This window comes from Gasterosteus aculeatus, chromosome X (assembly GCF_964276395.1).
Source record: "Gasterosteus aculeatus chromosome X, fGasAcu3.hap1.1, whole genome shotgun sequence".
Lineage (NCBI taxonomy): Eukaryota > Metazoa > Chordata > Actinopteri > Perciformes > Gasterosteidae > Gasterosteus > Gasterosteus aculeatus.
The window spans coordinates 17,949,246-17,970,707 of NC_135698.1; the positions used below are offsets into that span (position 1 = coordinate 17,949,246).

The window sequence follows — 21,462 nt, forward strand, 5'->3', positions numbered from 1 at the left end:
GTTTCCAAAGTGAAACATCTAAACATAAAAACACATTACCCAGTTACACCCTGGTACACAGAAACGTTGAGTAAAGGTTTTATGGTAAAATAAAGATAGAGTTTGGTTCTCTCCATCTGAACACTGAAGGTTGACCTTTCTTGTTCTTCTCCAAAAGAAACAAAAGATCCTCTGATGTTGCTTGAAAAATAGATTAGCACCAGTTATTATTCATTGCTGCCTGGTCATGGAAACCTCATCATTCTGACTTTATTGTTTCACTAAGGAGGCCGAATTATCCTAAAAAGACATAATTCAGATGGTATTTTCTCGGTTCGCACTTGACGGCCCACTAAAGCTTCGCCAGGAGCAGCAGCCAAAAACAAAATGTTCTGGAAAAATGTCCAGCCCAGATGATTCTGTGCTAATTCATGGGCGCAGAATCCCAGATGAAAGTGTTGTGGTCTCTTTGTCTCAGACTGCAGACCTTCTGTGTGTCTCAAACTGGACCACCGGGTGACCAGGGGCCCGACCCCGGGGCTCCTGTGGCTCCTGGGCCCTGGTCTCGTTGTCTCATCGCTGCAAGTCGTGGCCTCGGAGAGCTGCGGGCGGCAGACGCTTTGGCAATCACAGCGCCGCTGATGATTTTACAGAAAAAGAGGAAATGACATGCGAGCATGTCTGCTTTTCCTCCTCCTTCCACTTCCATCCCCCTCCCTTCTCCTCTTTCAAATGGAGACGTGTTGGTCTCAACTCTACAGAAAGATTTTATTAGTAAATGATTTTCTCCTCATGTAATAACCTTGTGGGGGCTTAACATGATGCAGGGAGTTCATCTCCTGGTCTGTGTGGTTGGAAGAAGCCACTGTGTGGCTCAATCATTTTGCAATAGAATTAAAGTGTTTGAAGATGTTTTTGCTCATCTTTCACAGACGCACAAAACCCTCCCAGGTGATGTGTGCGCGAGTTATTAAAGATGAGTCTGCTATTAGAGATTAGAGTTTTAAATACAAGTCGTCTCCGGATCCGCTGTAGTACGCCACTGCAAGTTTCTTTTTGAGCGTCCACCACAGGTCCGTCCGCTCAAGAATGGGAAAGAAAAAAGAAGTGGAAGGAAATGTTTGTGGTGAGCAAAAGGCCACCTGTTCTGTTCCCAGGCGCACTAAATAAACACGCATTTCATGACACACGCAGCTTGCTTTCTTAGCTCCAAACATACAAAAGGGCTGTTTACTTTGCTCCCTGATGTACATGACTCATTTAATTTGATAACCAACCTGATACCGGTGCATTGTGTAAACAACGTCCCGTAATTATTCCAAGTGGTTGGAAGATATAATATGATAAGAAACATATTCCACGTAACCTTCGCAATAACAACTGTCATAAAGAGTAAGTATGCAAGCATAGTGAAATATAATCTAAAGGGTTACTGCACACATTAAGTGTTGCCTGAATCTACGGGGTCCTGCGAAGGACACATTCAAGCAAATTGTGCAAATTGAAGCAGCTTATTATCAGACTAACTTTGAATTCACTAGTTTGAGTAAAGCTCCACAACATTTCCCGTAATGCAAAGGCTGCACGACTGACCTCGCAAAAACCAATCATCTGTGATCAGAGAAATGTTCACCTTAGAATGAATTCATATGAAAGTTAAATGCAACAATCTGGTGCAAATAAGAGCAAAATTAAGCGAACATAAAGAGCCATGGGGATCCATGTCGACGTCACCTGGCCAAACAAATTGAAAAGGAGTCATGTTTGTTTAATTACAAGCCTGCTGTGATGCTCTGAGCCAATCGTTGCATTGTTTTTACAGTTTGGTTCCGCTCCTCCCAACCGGAGCAGCGTCACCCTCATCTAAAAGCAGGCCGGCTAACCTTCACTTAAACACTCGTAGTGGTTTGGAGTAATGGGGCGTGGCAGCAGGGTTTTCGGGGGGTGCGAGGCCTCCCAAATGACCCTGCGGTAAAGAAGCGCGGGCCAAGACGCCGTGGTCCCACCCACCGAAAGGCCCAATTCCAATTGGTCCTTGTCCAGCTTGTCCACGCAGGGCGGGGCCATGGTTTCTGGGCCATGAAGAAGTCTTTAATCAAGCCGTTGTCGTCATGAGATGGCGGTCAGTGTTACAGTGGAGAGATAGAGGCACCAATGAAAAAAGAGAGCGGATCTGCTTTCTGGCTCAGAATAGAAATGCGCCTCTTGACGGACAGCTCTGAGAACGGCGAGACGCAAACATGGCGATCCGTCCTGGTGTCACAAAGTTTCCTGGGCTGCACGGGGCCCGGGAACTTATCCATAAGAGAGAGACTCCCGACACACTCTCCTGGCCCCCGTCTCTTTCTCTCTATATGTTCTGTACAAACTGCTGGATTAGCACGTTGGGATGAAGGGGCGTGCAGAGCAGTGGCGCTGGCTCGGGTATCCAGCTGACTGGGCTCAGACCTCAGGTTTCCGCCACGTAATCCAACACACTCGACATGGCATGTTGGACGGCCCGCCGGCGTTTGTGCCAGAGGGTTCCACACACACACGCACACAACAATTAATGCGAGATGCCCCCAGGGGCAACGTTAGCAGCGCTGTGCGTGGGACCTCCCCCGCCGCCTCCCCCCTGTGGGCCGGTTTTCAGGTGGCTAATATGAACCGTGTGTTTTCTCTTAGTTCAGCCTGAGAAGAGACGGCGTTGGAAACAACCAATCAGGTCATTTGGCTTGGCAGGCGGCCGGTGCGTAACTGAATAAAATGTCCCTTTGCCAAAGTCCCTCAAGTCGATTCCCTGTAGGAGGGCGGGCGGTTTTCGGGGGGGGGGGGGGGGGGTCGCTGCCTCAGCAAGCTGTTTAGTCTCATGCTCAAGGAGCTTACACTGTGTCTCCCTGTTTAATATGGGAAACGTATAGGCCGGCCTGTGATGTCAATTGTTATTACTGGAGGCCCGCTATAGGAAAAAAAATAACCCTAATTTGCCTTTGTGAAGCACTGTAGAGAAAAGGAGCTTATGTCATAAAGACTCTATTGTGGCCCGCCGTGTGTGTGTGTTTAAGTGTCACCTACTTTGACTCACACATTGTGTACTTCACGTGTGTTTTCGTCACATTTATATAGGTTTCACTGGACAATAGTTTGTTCATTCGTCGCACTAAGGGAGTTAAGCGGGGAGCGTTTATGAATGAGAGCTGCTATTGTAGCTGCCAAATATTATTGCACATTTCTCCGGCCCGCCCCTGTTTTGGATTTCATGCTCTCGGGTGTTGTGCCGCTGTGTGGCGGCTTTTGGAGGTTAAGATACAAGATAGCGACGGGGATGATTGCTGTGTGTCAGCTCACGACCACAAACCAATGTGACAAGTCAAACACTTACATTTAAAAGAAGCAAAGTATTATCGACGCCAAGATATCGTTTATTCTCAATCATCTTTCCCTGGATTATTTACGTATTTTTAACCAACCCTATCTCCAAATTAAGAGTATGAGCAGCATCATGAAATGACACCGAAGTGGATGCTCTTCATCGTCAGTAAACGTTTAGAATTTTTTTTTAAAGAAGCAAATCAGATACTGGATGCTTAAATTCCCGTATGAATATGAATTGGAGACACGCGTAGGAGGAGATTGAACTGGAACATTTGATATTTATTGCTACCTCTGTTTTTTGTGTTGTTTTTTTAACCCTTCCTGAGGACCCCTCCTCCATGTCAGCGAGCCTCCCCTCTCATTTGCCTTCTCCGTGTTTTACGGAGCAGCAGATTTGTGCGCTGTCCTCTAAATCATTTACCTCTCTCGCAGATTGCTCCCCGCTGGAATATCGGCCCGGCTGCCGTCTTTTTTTCCTTCCCTCCCTCCGCTTCCCCGGTGGACTCATTTACATTTATGCACGAGGGCAATTAATTACAGGCTGGCGCTGGCCTTGTAAATTAGAGTGAGCCGAGGTCCGCCTCGTTATTGCCCCTGACAGTTAAAGCCTTGTTTGGGTCGTGACGAGGTGGACTCCGGGCCGGGACGGTGGAAGCCGAGCAGTCGTTGGCGGCTCTTCGTACATCTGATATCACTTTGCAGCAAATGACGTAAATGCACTTTGTCGACGAAGACGATGTTTTGTTGTCATTTTCTTTTTAAACTCCTTCTGCTAACATTAACGTTTGTATATTCCAGAAGGCTCATTGCCTCTCTCTGCAGCCGTTGGTCCTCCTCCCAGGCCCGGTGTAGTTGCTGTGTGATTTGGGGTCTCTCACCCAACTACCATGAGAGTTTTCTTTCTATAGACCCAGGAGTCAGACAGGCGACTTCTCACGGTTTTGGCCTTTTCATGCGGAGACGCTCCAACTTTTTTCCGGCTCCCTTCCCCACAAGGCCGTCCTTTCTTCTCTGTCACGCAGCGATGTGTTTGTGCATACCTTACCGGCTTGACAAAAGAATGGAGAGATCCTATTCACTTCTGCCTTTGACATTCGCCTCTTGTTTTTACAATCTTTGCAAGGCGTGCTGTTTGCACAGTGGAACAGGCTTTGTCTTGAAGAAGCGGGACAATGGCGAGCGCCATAATGTAATCTCCTAAGGGTAGTGAGCAGAGGGGCGAGGTTTAGACCTATGTGCTGGCGCTTGCCCCTATCAACCCGCTCCCTCCTTTCTGCAGTTTACTTTTGCAATATTTCATGTTAACAGCGACTTAGGAGAGAATACACGTTGTCACTTAAGCCTCTCTAATGTTCACCTGGGTCTTTTGTGAATGGGACACAAAAGCTTTTCACTCATGCAAACATCCCCTTCCCTCATTCCACCCATTAAAGGTGTTGTGTGTAGCAGGCTGCCCACCCACATGCATGTCTGCAGCTCAGAAAACCTTTTTCTTCTGCAACATAACCACAAAGCATTTACATTGAAACACTATCTTTCCCCCACCTCAGGGAAGTGTTTTATCAGCTTAAACCAACCACACATAGGATCAAAGTTCTGTGCTACGTACACCCGATCGAGCACCCTGAGACTTCTGTCCAGTCTAAGGAGGTCTGTAGGCACCCTGAGACATCTGTCCAGTCTAAGGAGGTCTGTAGGCCTCGGCCCCAGTAGGACTGTGGGGTTACACAATGTCTGAGCGCTCGGCTGCGTATACTGCGCGTCTGAGGAGGTTAAACTATCTCTCTCTCCCTCTTCACTCGTCTCGCCGTGTTTCAAACCCTTTTGGAATCGTTTAACTGATTCTTTAACCTTTAACTCCTTCTTTGTCTGACACAAACCTTTAACAAAGATTACGCTCTGGACTGATCTTGCAATGTATGGACATGACCTCAGTTTATTATTACGTTAACGAGCTAACCCCCCCTCCTCTCCAACATAGATGAGTGATAATTTGTGGATAAGTTGCTTGAAACATTCAGCGGCCCTCTGAATGTCCACACGTGGGACAAGCTCATCGTTTATGGTTAAGTGTGCCTCCTTTGAAGCATATTTAGTTTCCTACAGTGGAAGTGGCAGCGCACTGAGCCTCATGTGGCGCTAAGCTCATTGAGAGAGCCACTGTCTCATAGAGACCCATTGTTCTTACCCCGGAGCGTCCGCACAAGTGCCCTTGACAGCTGCAACACAACAACATTTGGGACAGTGCACAGTTTCAATGTGTGCATTCATTGTGCAGGTGCAGGCACTGCGCCGAATGTCATACAGTCTATCTCCTTGACGTGCCGCATATCTCTTACCTCTCTTGTTACCGATATCACGGCTTCGCTTTCTGCTACAAAAAAAAAAGCAAGGCCGTGGAGTTTTGCCGCTCCGAGCTGCTTCTGCAGCGGTAACATGTGTCATTTTGCAGCAGCTGGACCGCGGGTCACAAAGGTAGCTGTTGCTTCCCCCAGTTGTCAGGAGGAGCCTGGGATGGCTTTATGGTCCCTTATGGCAGCTCCCTCAGAGGGGGATGAGAATCTATGTCATGAAAGTTGCTAGATGCCATCTCGCAGCTCTAGGTGACTCCCACGCTTTGCATCTGAAATCTTTTTTTTATTTTTATTTATTTTATTTTTTATTTTCTGCTGTGACTTCACTTAAAGCCAAAAGATGACGCTGCTGAATTACGGTTCCACCTAAAAATATTCAAAAAGAAACCTTAAAATAAATGTACGGAGAGTTTTCTCATACATCAGTGCGTGCAGAAATGCACAGGCCGTCTATTGTGAGCTAACCAGTGTGTTCCGGCACAAAAGGCTTTTGCCAAATTTGTGTGCTTATGTGTGTGTGTGTGTGTGTTTGAGAGTGGGAGAGCATGTGCTCTTTTGCAGCAAATCTCCTCCACTGGGCAGCCAGCTGTCTCTCTGATTACCCAGCATCCTCCAGGTGTCACAGATGCCACTCATCTGCCATCTGCAGATGAGTGGCAGGGCGTGTGGAGAGCGGAGGAATGGGGGGAATAAAAAGGCGAGGAAACCGGGTAACTGGTTCTGAAGATATCTGGAACGTGTTCAGACGGGTCGGCTTAGAGAGTCCTCGGCTTTGCAGTGTTTTTGGGATAATTCAAAAAAAGAAAGAAAGCAAGAAGTTGCAGATCACAGAAGTGTTTACAGGGTTATTTCAGACGTTACGCCGTCTATTTGTTACCATTATTATTATCACAAGAAAAAGCGTAAGTTGTTTTAGTCAGAATTGCTGGTAATTGTGCCCTGAGAGGAAAAAGAGAGATCCAAGAGAGAATCATTTGGTTGATTAATATAAAGGCATTAATAAAAGATCATACATGCCCAGTGTTTGCTTTTTTCTTCATTGTTCTCAATTAGCCTCAAATTGTGGAGTCAAAGGCCTGTTTGTGTTGCGTTCTTTGTGCAACTCGTGCTGTGTTTCTGTGTGTAGTGAACTCTGTTTATCCACTTGTGGTCTTTATTTAACTAGCCACCCCCGACTCTCAATTAAGACTCGCTCGCATCCTCTCTTAAGTTAGGGGCGACCCCCCTTCCGAGCTCTGTGCCTTTTAAGTTGCACCGTCGGCAGTTTGACCTCTTTGATGCTCTTATTTGTTTTCGGTGACCCCCCCCCCCCTTTAGCGAAAGGCTGATTGCGACGTGTGCTTTTGTGCGTGTGAGGCGCTAATAAAGCTGACCCTGGTTTAGCTTTCCAAGTCAGAGTGGTCTGTTTAAACTGGAACGATTAGCTGTCCTCCTGATGAGAGTGACCCCCCCCCCCCCTCCCCCTCCTCCCTGCTCCCTCCCCTCTCACCTCAATTTCATTGGAATCATTTTTTTTTTTTAAAGAAAAAAAAAAAATCAGGCCTCGCTAACAGCATTAAGACAAATTGACGACTTCAAAGCTCGGTACAAGAGGCGCGCTTGTTTGTGGTTTGTGCTGCCGCGTGTGTGCCGTTGTTCGTGCAGTTAAAGTGCTTCAGCGGAGACACACTGGGCCTCTGTGGACCTCACACAGGACCTCTGTTCGGTCCTGAGCATCCAGCACTCACTGGGCTCCCGGAGCACGTTTAGCTCCACATCTTCAACCTTCCTTTCTTAGCGGCATGTGAAGAGTTTGGTCAGTGTCCGTTTAGATGCTTTAAAGCGTTGGTTCAGCCCAAATGACTTAAACCTCTTCGCAGGTAGCAGGTAGTTTGGGTTTCACCTGCCCGGGCTTGAGAGGAGAAACGTTTCCAGGTTCATACTTTTTGAATTTTGGGAATTTTCTCCCACTGTACAAATATATATGTATATATACGTATGTCTAAACGCGTTGCTCTTGAATACGGTGCACCTTTACAAAGCTTTTAGACAGCATATAATCTATTCTAATATTCTCAAACTGCATCGGACACATTAGCAGCCCACAAAAAAAGCGGAGTGAGTTATTTCATATTCAGCTGCAACAGCACAGAAAAAGAGAGTTCTTCACTATTTGTAACCTGAATTCTGAGGGGTGAAATGTCCTTTTTACGTATGCCGCTGATGCAATTATTGGATTTTTTTTTTTTAAAGACAGGTGATAATAATCGGATTTCTTCCCTTCTCTTCTGCTCTCTTCTGCTCTTTTTCAGGTAACGTTCATGAATTTCAAAGCCAGCTGCAAGTGAGAAGAGGGTGTCGGAGTTGAACTCTCTTATTTCTGTAAGTTTTCCCTAATTTACTGATACAAACGACTATTATATTATATATTATTCCCTTCCACTCTAACGCTTCTGTGTGCTCCGACACACTGTTTGGCACCTGGAATGATTGCTCCCACAAAAGTGGCAGATAATAAGCTTTTACCGAGAACACATGATTGTAACACTTGACTGTGTCGATGCGTGCAGAGTGTATGTGTGCGTTGGTCCACGTTAACACTAATGTAGCCGACTCTGTGAAAGTCCCGATGCTCGCGGCACATACAGAACGCTTTTGATTTGTCTCACAGCAAACGCAGACCTCCACTCCCGCTAGCATTCGGCCCCGTGCGCCCTCAATAGCTGCTTTCACTCGGGCCGAAGAAAGGGGTCTTTTAAAGACTCGCACAGGCGTCACTCCAGTAAGCTTTCAGCACCGGGCCCTACAGTATGCCTTTTAATGGACTTTCTCTCTGTGAGCAATAAAGATTATATCGGGAGTCGAATCGCGCCGTAGGTAACACTAGCCCAGATTTAGCTGCTGGGGCCGATGGCTTCAGCAGAGTCGGGAGACGTATGAAACGTACAGATGGGAGAGGTTGGAGAAAAGAGTGATCTGACCATCTGGCTAATCCCCCTGTTTAAGAATACTTATTAAGGCCCTCTGTAGTGGCCCTTGAGCCGTGTCAGTGCAAGGTCAACAAGTGGCCTCGCGGACGACTCGCTCGCCCAGCGGACAGACGAGCCTCAGTGTTCTGTGGGGGGGCGATAATCTCCGTCCCGCTGGCTGTCGGAGGAGTTTGGTTTCAAAGGCTTGATTTATGGCTCGTGTAAATCGTGTTGTATCACAATCTGGAGTTATGGTTCCCACCCACGGGGGTCAAGACCCTATTAGGGGGTTAAACTGACCCGCGACAAGCTATCACAAGTCGACAAAACTTTGTTTTAAGCGCTCTCGAGCACCAGAACACTGGTTTAGAGCAGCTAACATGATGCTTTTCAGGGCTTCTGAGGACGATATTTTCATGATTTAAGCAATGCAATAATCAAAACGTCACAGTAATCAATACAGGCCTCATCCGTTTACTTTCTGTGGTTAAGTTTGAATAGAGGAATTGTGTCATTATTGGGGAAAACCGGACCACTTAGGCCCCTTTTAAATCCATCCAAACTCCCCTAACTTCATCAATTCATCTTGAAAGTTGAAATCGCATTATTGCCTCTTTTGAAACGCAATTGCTTCTCCGATCTAATTATATGGCGGTGAGATGACAAGTGGACCTTCCTAACAAAATTACAGTCTTTATAGGGTGCCGACAGGAACAATTTCTGATATATTTCTTTTACAAGACCTCTGGAGAGAAGTGGGGCCCTTTTGTTGGAGGGTTTGTCCGAATCAAAGGGGTGCTGAGTCCAGTGGCTTCGATCAGAGGAGCTGGGGACCATCTTCACATGATCTGACTGTCACTGTCCTGAAACATATTCATATCGGTTTCCGCCCCATGTGCGTCCTCACAGCGTGGAGAACTGCATCCAGATTTGTATTTGTGCATTTACAATCAGTTTAGTGCTCGATAAGTGAAATAAGATCACGGATCATTTAGCGCCCAATTGTGTGCTTCTCCATGCGGCACGGCGATTATGGCTGTAGGAATGCCAAACATTTAGTCATAATTTCTGAGTCGCGGTGAGAAAAGGGTCTGGGAAAAGACTCCAGCCGCTCCGCGCATCGCGACAGGCCTGTTTGTGGAGCTTTGTTGTTACGCATGCTTGCTCTAATGCCAGTCATTTGCAAAGAGTTAGAAAAGTCATCAGACAGCGAGCGGCCGTCGGACCAATTCGGGGGAAGCTAACGAGCTAACGAGCTAATGAACTCACTGAGGTTACCTGTTTGGCTTCCCCAAAAAAACATTGTCCGTCTCCGGGCCTTCTTTGACTGCGTTACGGTCTGAGGCGAATCACCGCCGCTGCAGCGTCTAATAGAGTTTAGAGCAGATTCTCAGTACTTAACCGCACGTTAACGGTGAGCCATTATGTCCTCTGGAGCTTGGACGTCTGCTTAATTGATCCGATTTGTCCACACATATGAAATGTCCACTTAGGTCAGGGGCAGAGAGAACGCTCAGCGGTGGGAAACCAGAGCTGAACTTTTGTGCGTTTAATTGTTTTCCAGGCGTCGTCTGTACCAGCTTATCTGTGTTTGTGCTCATCCCCGCGTTCGAGTCCTCGTCGACGTCCCGTCTGAGGTTTCCCCCATCTGGTTCGCTTTTTGAAAAGAGGCTCGTGGAGCTGCGGCGTGCCGGGGCTTTGAGGCAGGGCCGGGCCGGCAGCGGTTCCTCCCCACTTACACATAAATCCACGGTGCGAGGCGCGCTGCCAGAAACAGTGTAGACCGACCCTCGGTGGCTACTTCCCAAACCACCCGAGCTCATCCCCCACTTTCTCTCTTCTATTGCCCTTGAAATGAGGCCTGCTCTAAATATTATCTCCCTCTGTGCTTTATCCCTGCGTTTATCCCTAAGTCGGCAGGGAGAAGAAAGAAGCCGTGGGGTTGAGTCACTTTTTCCCCTCTCTTCTCCTCTCTCCAAAACCACAGGCAGCGGCTTCCTGGAGATGAGCGCTTTTGTCTGTTGTGTGACCGCTGCGGCTTTAGGCAGATCCTCCTCTGATGAGGTAATGCACGTGGGGTGCAGGAGGAGAGCGGCCTCCGGATCTATATCTGAACCTTTGGTGTATCCAGGGAAAGGGTACTTTGTGGGGGAGCGTGCTCCTCTTCAGGGAACACCCCGCTGCACATCGGAGGGCCGCTGCGCTGATCCGCACTTTAATGGGAGGCCGCCAGAGCAACTGGTCATCAACTGGTGCCTGCTGCGCGAAGAGTCAACAACGTAGCGTTTTAGGGTGAAACGCGCAATGCGGCGGGAAGGGGAAACTCCACGTGTGCGCCGCTCTCGCTGATTTGTCGAGTTCTTCGGAAAATAACGACTACTGGAGCGGATGTGAGTCTCAGAGTGGCATCACCCTCATCGGGACGTAGGAAACATAGTGGCCTTCTGTTGAGAAATGCCAGCAGACCCGCTGACATATAATTGACAGGATAATTGCTTCCTGTTTTAACTGTCATGGGTCACGGAGGTCAGAGGTCAGGGTCATTCTCAGCTGTCGTTCTCAGGGCTACAGGGGGACACCACCTGGTCCTTAGATCATGGCGATGCAGCGCACTATACGCCCCAACGCCTTTTTTACATTCTTCAACGAGCCATAGAGAGAACGGTCATTTTCGGCTGTCTGGCTCCCTTCAACACTTCATTTGAAAAACACCGTTTTTGCGGTTGAGCGCAGTGTTGCCCATTGAGGCAGAAGGGAGGAAGGTCGCAACACAAAGCACCACCTTTCTACGGCAACGCTAACACCTGGTACCGGGGGACTGGTGGCAGCTCCCCCTCTGTAAGAGCCCCCTTCCTGCCGCTGAAGCTCGCTGCCAAACACCAACATCACACCCTCATAAATACGGCATTCTTGTTACAGTAAAGAATCCCGCATCCCATTTTAAAGCTGCAGTCAGACAAAGTGAACTGGCCTTAATGGCTGCTGATTGCATTCCTAAACTGGCCGACCCCCCCCCGCCCTTTTTTTTTAGCGATCTGATCGTTTAAGTACGTTCAAGCATAATTGAGGTCTCTGCCTTGATTAGATTTGCACCAGCTTTTAACAAAGCCTGCTCGAACTTAATCCAATGAGGCCCATTGTGGGGAGAGCGGAGGGATGACATCGCTCCCGGTTAGCCTCCGAATCAACCGAGCTGTCAGGCCATAAGAGGCCGGCGCTGATAAAGAGGCCGGACGACTGAAACCAAAAGTCACAACATAACAAGTGGACGATTGAGCCGTAATTCAAGGCATGAATTTACTTTTTGCTCAGAAATCAGAATTGTTTCCATGAATTTAAGTTCAATGTCAAGCAACAAGGCAGCGTTCATCATTGTAAACGCTGATGAGAAATAGTTTTGATTCTGGCACATGGAGTCCAGCTGTAACTACCAACGTGCACCAGTCAACCCTTCACTGACGGACCCCTGCAGGGGGGTTCCACCCAAAAGTGTGTAAGTCGCCTGCGGCTGCAGGAGCGCGATGCACTCGGCAGACCTGACCCACTGGGCTCAGAGCGAGCAGCCCGGCGAGGGGGGGGGGGGAGGGGGCGGTGCCGTCGGCTCTGGCTGCATCTTCCGGAGACACCTGCCCGTCCATAATCACAGTTGGGCTAAACCGTCTTCTGACCTGTGGCTGTGTGTCACACACTCAATCCCCTAATCGTCTCCTTTGTTCTCTGTCACCGTCAATTAGTCATGTACCAGGAGTCGGCCAGAGGAAAGTGTGTGTGTGTGTGTGTGTGTGTGTGTGAGGAGACGTGTCTGTGCCGTGCCGACTTTAATCACCCGTGCTGTTAAATGCCGTGTGCACTAATGTGTCTGAGACGTTGGTTGCATCTATTGGGCGTGCGAGGGAATTGGTTGATCAACCTAAAACTGTTATGAGAGTCAATTGATCATTTGAGTGAAAAGTCTTCTATGATAGCACATCTTGTAGTACTGCAGGTTAATTTAATGAAGACCGTTGATCGAGTCAGTTTGTGCTTTAAACGCACACAGTTCACCCGTCTCTATGAAATAAAAATACTTTATCAACAAAAGGCTAAGAAATGGTTTATGTAATCTTATCATTGGCTCAAAAAGTCCTTAAAGTAAGGCTACATCTTCTAGTTCTTAAAAAGCTCTTTCCCAAAACACACACCATCTGTAATTGTGTGCTCATTTGTCACTTTACAGTCATGTAAATGTCACTAGACCTGGTCTAATTGATCTCTTCTTTGACAAGATCAGTGTCTAGATTAAGAACAGGAAGGATTTTGACAGAGACAAGGCTCTCTCTCTCTCTCTAAACCCTCCTGTGTTCTCAACAATGGGATTTCACACTCTCTATAAATACGTAGGCCTGAACAAGTCGTAGCTCACCTGTTCAAGCTGTAACTAATCCAGAACTATTTCTATAGTTCCCCTTGAGGTTCAGTGATCCGGCCCCTCGAGGGGATGAGCAGGCGCGCTGGTATGGTGCAGAAAAACAAGCAAATGGATCCCAATGCGCAAAGAGACGGTTTTTTTTGGGGGGGGGGAAATCAAAAGCAGTTGATTGCAGTTCCTGGATAGTTTTATTTTTATTTTGCGTTTCTGGTGTACTTCACTGAACTCAATCACTCGGCTTTGGCGGTTGAGATGAAACAGCACGCACTCCATTATCTGCGTCCTGTGTTTACAGCAGACTGTTGACAATAGCTGATATGCAGCGCGACAGATGCACTTTGATTTGAAGGGGGAAACAATGCGGTATTATGTGAGCCAGGGACACTTAAGACTGGAGTAACTGCGATGTGAACACTAGCCAAATAAATGTGTGCGGGTGTGTGTGTGTGTTCAAGAGGGCAAGCAGCCCCAGAGTATGTTTGTTGAAGCCTTCGCATGACGCTCCAAGATGCTTGGCTCGCTTTCAACTCCCGGATCACTCGCTGATAATAGAGACAGATTTTCGACGGCGCTGCCAATTTGTCGTTCTGAAATGACGGCTGTTTGCATACGCAGTGAAAAGTGCTGCGTACGGGCATCGCTGCCGGAAGAAATATCCAAATGCAAATGGTTGATTCTATCAATTTAACCTTCGGAGTCTTACTCAATAATTAATGTCTATTGGCATATGACCCCATAAGCCACACAGTAAACAGCGTGTCTCATCACTATGTATGAGAACGTGTAGTCAGCTAATATACGGCCCAGAGACGAGCCCCGGGCCGCAGTAAATCAACCATATCTAATGAACCGCCTAATTGTGATTTACAGCCTGTGAGCCCAGTGCTGCGATGCAGAGACAAGCGGCTGCAAAGAGCGAGAGGGAGACGTCAGGGGACGAGTGTGTCCACGTCCAGCGGAGCACCAGATTAAATATGGAGGCTTTATTAAAAAACGCTGCTCCCCTCCAGCAGCTGGTGAAGTCTGGCGTGGGTCTCGACAGAAGTTACGGTGAAAATACGGTGCATAGTGCGAGGAAAACCAAATCAGCCGGACAAGTTACCGTCACATTCACGGTCCAACCGAGTGAGTGAGAGAGAGAGAAGTATGGATATTTTCACACATACTTAAACTACAGCTTGTAACTTTAGTGAAATTAACTCGTATCCAGACTAACTCAGCCAGATATTTCTCTCATTGAAGACCTTTCAACATCGTGCCTTTAAAAACACACGTGTAAAAGCTTTTATGCACGAATGCGTACAGCAGAATCAGCGCTGTTCTTTCTGCCTCTGCATCATTTCAGTAACAATGAAACTAAGCAGCAGTGTGATGTTAATGCAAAGTTTTATTGGCTCTGCGTGCTCGACAGTCATGTCGCTGACCCCACCTTATGGCGTTATATTTGTGCCACAATCCTGAGCGCGTAATTGTAAATTTTGAGCACAGAGAACTATGTTGTAGCAAAGAAAAACATCCCGTGCGCGCAGTTTACTGAGGTGCCCTCTCCACAAACTGGTTTTCTGCGCGCAGGCAGCCGTTGCTGCGCTCTCTCTCTCCACCTCTTCACGCTGCGCTCGCTCGACGTTTCACTCACGCGCTCGCTCGACTTGCAGCAGCGTTACATTTGTGCCACAAAACCAACCAATCAGAGAATTAAAGAAGGTCCATTTTGATTGGCTGTTGGTCTCCAATCACAACGCTAGTAAAACTACCTACAGCATCGCGGAAGCTCAGCGAGTTGTTGAAGTTTGCAGCATTTGTGCTAAATGCTAATGGCCTGGATTAAAACACTTGCTGTTCTCATCATTTGCTTCGGTCACGTCTGATGGTGGCTAGCCGGACTTCTAATATCACTTTTTTTCATCTTCTTTAGGAAGCGTTGTGATTGGAGACCAACAGCCAATCACAATGGACCTTCTTTAATTCTCTGATTGGTTGGTTTTGTGGCACAAATGTAACGCTGCTGCAAGTCGAGCGAGCGCGTGAGTGAACCGTCGAGCGAGCGCAGCGTGAAGAGGTGGAGAGAGCGCAGCAATGTTGCGGAATGTTTTTCTTTGCTACAACATAGTTCTCTGTGCTCAAAATTTACAATTACGCGCTCAGAATTGTGGCACAAATATAACGCCATACCACCTGAGTCTTGTGTACCCGCCCTGCGTGGTTTGAAGTGAGGCCTTGTGCACTGAGAACAATGCGTTGGGACAATGGACGCCTTGTGTCGTAGCTTCGACCTCGCGGCTCACACTCACACCTACGCCCAAACAATGTGCCCGTGTTTTCACAGCTTGCTTGTGTCCACGTTGCAGTGCGTGGCTCATGCAGGTTTCTTTCTCAGCTGGCCTACATGTGTCTATTGGCCTTCCCGTCCCCGGTGCCGCGTTGAATGGAGTAAGACAGTGTGAAGACTAATAAAGATGGTTTTGGTGGGTTTGAATGAGTCGCGTTTCGGCCATTAACAAGGTGGAATGAATGTTGTCCGACTGCAGTGGCATTCAGGAGAGCATTTACATCTCTTTTTAAGTCTTGTACATCCAAATGAATTATGAAAATGGTCCAAATCCCTTTTGATTTCATTTATTGTATATTTCCATTACTGCTGCTGGAGCCACGGATACCTGGGACTGCTGCGGGGTAATTTGTCCCGGGAATGAATGCCAATTGCAACGTACTTAAGAGAAAAGCCAGATGTTAGTGGGTGTACGTTGTTTTTGGGCCGGTGGGAAACGGGATATACACAGCCAAACATAAACTCTATAACAAGTGGCTGCAGCCGGGTTGGAAAGGAAAGGATTAGTCTGGATTTGGACAGCTGATGCCGGGGGGACATCGACGTGCCTCCAACCGGCGAAGCAGACAAACTGCTCGTGGAGGAGAAGTAGGTGCTCCACTGCTGCTCCAACGTCACCGGCCTCGCTTCTCCTCTGCCTTCTATACACTGCGTTCACGTCGGGGGGGGGGGGGGGGGGGGGGGGATTTATTGGACCTGTCCTTCCAGAGGTGGCCCACTGAGGGATTGCCTCTCGTTTTTCAGGGTCAGGGAAAAGAGCTAACGTGGGTAGTCGCCTCTGCAGCGACGGCCCGGGTCGGGGAGGCGTCGGGGGATAAGCGTCGTATGAATGCAGTGCGCCGCAAATGAACATGGCTCACACACTGGTATATATCACCATATCTTTACGTTGCACGAGTTGTTAACTGCTATATTCCTGTTTGGAACTTTGAAACGAGAATGTGGCTGTAGAGGACAAGAAACAGAATCTTTGATTATTACTATTATTGCTCATCATTTAGGTTCTATTTATTGTAATGTTTTAGATCATTTGTCAAAATGATCTAAAACATAGAGAATGGAAGAAAGTAAAGATGTAAAATAAGCAATATAATTATATATCAAAGCATGCTGGAATAGGTAGGAGCACATAAATCATCATTTTATCACAGAATTGTCATTTTTCATCTGTAGTCTTTATGTCAATTTATAATACTGTTACAATTTTACTAGAACTTATTAATATAAGTTAATGGTGTTGCACTCAGTTTAAGACCCAAGGACACGAGTGTCACACCGCCTAAAGTGTTAAGGAGTCTAATTACTTCTCCTCTTTCCCTTGACATGTCTGTATGTGTGGCAGAGTTACACGCTGCCAAAATGAGTATCAATTAAATCCTGCGCTATGATGTTAGAACCATCTGTACACATTATGCATTCCGGCCGGTCAATAATTGAATAAAAATATGTTGTTTTGCGACGGGCTGGAAGTAGCATGACTCTGAATAATGCAGCCGTTTCCTGCTGACAAAGCTGAGGAAACCTTCAGAGCTCCTTCTGAGAGGAAACAAAGCTCATTGTCAGAGGATAGAAAGGCAACTGGGATTACAATGGGGGCATCCAGTGAAACGACTTGTCAGTCCTAATCTGGGATTAACAGCCTTTCTCGTCTCCCGGCGCTCTAAAAGCCACCTGTTTGGACACCCTGCTGATGATGTTCCTCTCCTTGTTTGACTGGAATGCTTTTTTTTTTTTTTTTTCATTACGATGAATACAATCATATTTATTCACAATTGAGAAATATAAAATGTATTTGTCTAACTGGAACTAATGAACAATTAACACAATTGTTATCCGCTGTGTTTTTAGAGCGATTTTGTCCCCCTGTGCCTTCACGTCTCAACAAATGTGTCCCGGGGATGGACAACTGATGTAAATGAACAACCATAAAAAAAGAGTGAACACGGATGTGGGATTATTGTTCTTAGCTGCGGTGAAACCCTGGAGTCCTGTAATGACTTATTGAAGCTCACTTTTCTCTGCTGCTGTCCGTGGGGCTCATGCAATTACTCTAAAAAATGTGTGAGGGCAGCTGTCGCGTCGCCACCGGCTTCTATCGTGACTTTCTACCGTTGATGTCACCCTGAAATAGATTTAACTGCCAGTGATACTTCTGAAATTCCACCCTTTGAAAAATGAAGCCGCTTTGATGTCTCAATCGGCCTAATTTACTTGATGTAACGTATTGTGAAGATGTCTTTGTTTCTTTGAGTGCTTTAGAAAAATATCTTGTTGAATCTTCTATTTTGGACACGTACGAAGGATTTCAAAGTTAATGTCTTTCATTCTTGGAAAAAAGACATCTATATTCTCAAGATAATAGGATTTTACCTTGTGTACAGGTCGAAGCACAACAAGGCTTAAAACTTGTGTAACAAGCTTACTTGCCTTACGTTGGAGGTCAAAGGTAATCGGTGTAATGATTAGGATAGTGGTTTGAAGTGAGAGGACATGTGGTTGTTTGATGCGGCCTCCTGTAAGTCAGGTGTTTGTCAAATGGTAGGCGGTTTGTGCTTTAAGCCGATATAGATCGAGGGTAAAAGAGGTGAGGCAACAGAGAGAAGATAGAGGGAGGGAAGGCAGGCCGAGTGTCATTATGGAGACTTAAATGAAGGAAGAAAAAGGACAGAAAGTTTAAATGTACTGGGTGTCAAAATCATCATTGGTAGAATTAATGCATTTTTTTATTTAGTTCACCATAGTTAGACTACAAGTTGTTTTTTGACAGAAGTTTAGCAAAATTACAAAATGTTGGAAAGGATCTGAAATCACCAGACTCAAAACAACTGCTTTCAAATGATGAAAGCAGCTTGATCTTTTTTCAAGTATGGAGAACAGTTTTGGTTAAATAGATTTATTACGTATACGTATTCAAGTGCTGCAGGACGCTGTTTAACGTGCATATGTTATATGTTTGTCTAATGGCATATCTACCCGGACAATATGCTCTACTCTAAGCATAAAGAGACAAAATGTTCACTCTGTCCAGGTCTTCCAACTACCTTGGGCGTGAGTTAGTAGACAAACGGTCCTTCTGAGCCCCCGTGTGTTGACTTTGGTCTTCAATGGTTTCTTCAATGGTTCACTCTGTATCGTCGCCATGAAGCAGATAAATGCATATGTGTACTGTATTTGTGTTAGCTGGGAGGGCGTTCGCGTGCCAGGAAAAATAACAAGCACAAGGCAGGGTGTTGGTCAATAAGGGCACTTCTGGATTTCTCGGGGTCTGCGGTTTTGGTCCGGGTCCCTGAACACAGAGACCCGGCATAGCGATGTGTGTTTACACCCACCGCACAAACGATGCATTCATGATTTGAGTATTCCATCATTGGCTTCGATTAAGATTTTCCATCAGCAGGACAAACAGACATTAAACCCCATGTTTGCTCCAGGTGTCCTTACGATGAGAGACAAAATCCTAAGTGCCGTGTAGCTGCCGTGTGATCCGACACAGAGTGGCCTCTTACAGTGAAATCCATGTTAAACAAAACTGCTGTTCTTGCCATTGAGGCATTGACGAAGTGGGCTGGTTTTGGGGGGTAACCAGCGTTGCAATTGAACATTTCTATTTCGAGGGAATATCTGGGAGAAAACAGGGCAGCGCGTGTGTGTGTTCGCATTCCACACGCGTGACCTGTGACAGTGCCCTCTGTGTGCGGCACTCTGCGATGATCTAATGAGAGTCCAGACCGACGCAAGATTTAGGGGCCGTTCTCATACAAGGCCGATTCTCTTTTCTCATTTATTTATCCAGGGCAGGTAAGTTCTAAGCGGTGCCCTGCTACTCGGTTACACCTCCAGGTTGCCTGGTACGACCCCAGACTTTTACTGAGGGCCACTGAACTTCCGGTTTAGGCTAGAGGTCTAATGATAGATGCTATCGAGTTGCCTTGTTGGAAGGTGTAGGATTCAGCATTTCTGCTACAGCCCGACCTTTTCAAGGGACTAAAAGTCAGGATTTATCGCCCCCCGGGGCTACGATTTTATTTGAATCGATCGAGTATCCCTTTGAAAAGATGTTTTACAACTTGGTTCTTTTTTTGTATATGTAACCATCCTATCATTTTTTTTAGCTTTGTTCACAAAGAATATCAGGAGTAACTTGGCACCAAAAATACCAAAAATACAAATAGGTGATTTAGATTGTTTTGCATCTTTTTTTCTCCTCAAATCCTCCAGTTTCCTTTTGCTTTTCTTACACCTCGTCCTTTCGTTAGGACTGTCCCAGGGACAAACAATTCCATCAAAAATACTCACTTTTCTTCTTTCTCTTGTGTTTTTGTCCTTTTTCCCACTTTCCTCGGCTCTAACCCGCTGGGACGGCTGGAGGTTTTACACCCAATTGGTCGAGTCGCAGGCCTTTGTCGGAGCCCTTCTCTCGCTCCACAAGTGGCAGAAGGGACCTGGGTTGTGAATGGCGCTTTGTGTACTGTTTTTCTAAGAGGGGGCCCTCTCATCTGTCACAGGTCCCTCTCCGTCCGCGCTCCACAATGCCTGATTGTTTCTGCCAAGTCGCCAGGTTCCAGGCCAGATCTGAACAACGCTTTCCTGCCAAATTCCGACCCCGGTTTTCGTTTTTCTTCCCCTCACAAAGGGATTCTAAGTTACTGTCCACGTTTCAGAAGAGGACTTAGCGAGCCGTCCACCAGCAACAGTTAGTTTTCTGAATGTGTCTCTGAGATTAAAGGTTTGAGAATGTCCAAAAGCAACAAAGGAGGGAAGGGAACTAAATATGCTCAAAGAGAACAATAACATTACTGATCAGACCTTTATTGTGATTTTAATTAGGTTTCTGATCAACCGAGATGTTAACCCTACTCATGGAAAACCTCACTCATAAAAAAATCAAAAAACCTCACCGGTATCACTTTTCAAGACATATTTCAGTTAGAAAGAACTGCTTTCAGAGGAATAAGTTGATCTTTTTCTAGACGACTGTCAATATGAAACAACTTTTCAGAAAGAGTCTCAAGGCGATGCGTGCATGAAAAAAAAAAGTCCCTTTTCAGGTATCGGTGTGACATTAGTGTCAAATTACTGTTTTCCGAGAGTGTTTCCACGTTGCCAAATTCATTCTTTTGTTGGTCTCGTTGGGAAAATGTTGTTCCTTCAGCTATAATCATTCAATTTCTCCCTCCGTCTCACTGGGGAAGGACTTGATATGGACGTGCGTGAGAGCCGTGGTCAGAGGGAAAACCCACACCTCCAAAATGTTTTGACATTTTTCACACATTAGGCAAAATAAATGCTTATTTCACTCATTACGCACATCCATCTTTTTCCTAAGTGCAGCGCTATCTTCTGAAAGCTTCTGCAAACTATCAATCTGAGTGGAACGACAAAGACAGAAAACAGTGACGGCTCTCTGTTTTCCTCCATGACATGATGGAAGCAGCTGCAACATAATGGTTCTAATAAGAGCTCCTCTTCTTCTTCGTGGGTACATATGTACTGTTTGATATCGCACAGCATGCTTGAACCCATTGTGATTATGCCTGATTTCTACTTCTTTACTGTTGCACTTTCTGTTGTTTCTCAGCTGTTCTCTTACAGCGTTCGTAGCCAGTTATCCGAGTTATCATGAACAAAGAAGAAAAAAGGCTGTGAAGGCGCACACGGGGCGGGTGGGACGTCCTAAACAAAAACTGGTCTCTCAGCCAGGAGTCCGCTATTTGCTCCTCTCGTGAAACTCATCCTGGTGTAACTTATACCTACCACAGCCAGCTACAGAGTTATTTTAAATCCAACCACAATCATTTCACCTCACCAGGTACTTTTGTTGCCAAAACCAAGCTTAACACTTTTGTTCAAATACAAAAACTTTTTGACAATCCATCAGAAATATCAAAGTCATGTAACAAACATTTTTTTTAAAGCGACCATAGTTCCTAAAGTCATTCCACAGCAATCGATTATCAGAGCTTGACATTTGCCGTGTTAGTTAAAAAATCCGAGTCATCGAATTCCTGGCAGGAAGTATACTGTTCTCCTGCCCAGACCAATCACAAGAAGCCCCCGCGGCATGCTTACCAACAAACCCCCGTCCTG

At 46.4% G+C, this 21,462-nt stretch overlaps 1 protein-coding gene across 11 annotated transcripts in view; it reads left to right on the forward strand.

Moving 5' to 3' along the window:
* The window catches only part of LOC120809203 (transcription factor SOX-6-like), an 83,210-nt gene that overhangs the window by 5,126 nt on the left and 56,622 nt on the right, over positions 1 to 21,462 (forward strand). For all 11 annotated transcript variants that reach the window (XM_078083238.1, XM_078083241.1, XM_078083242.1 and 8 more), the window contains one exon: positions 7,982 to 8,051. The gene's annotated coding sequence lies outside the window, so the exon portion shown is untranslated. The remainder of the gene's footprint in view (positions 1 to 7,981; positions 8,052 to 21,462) is intronic.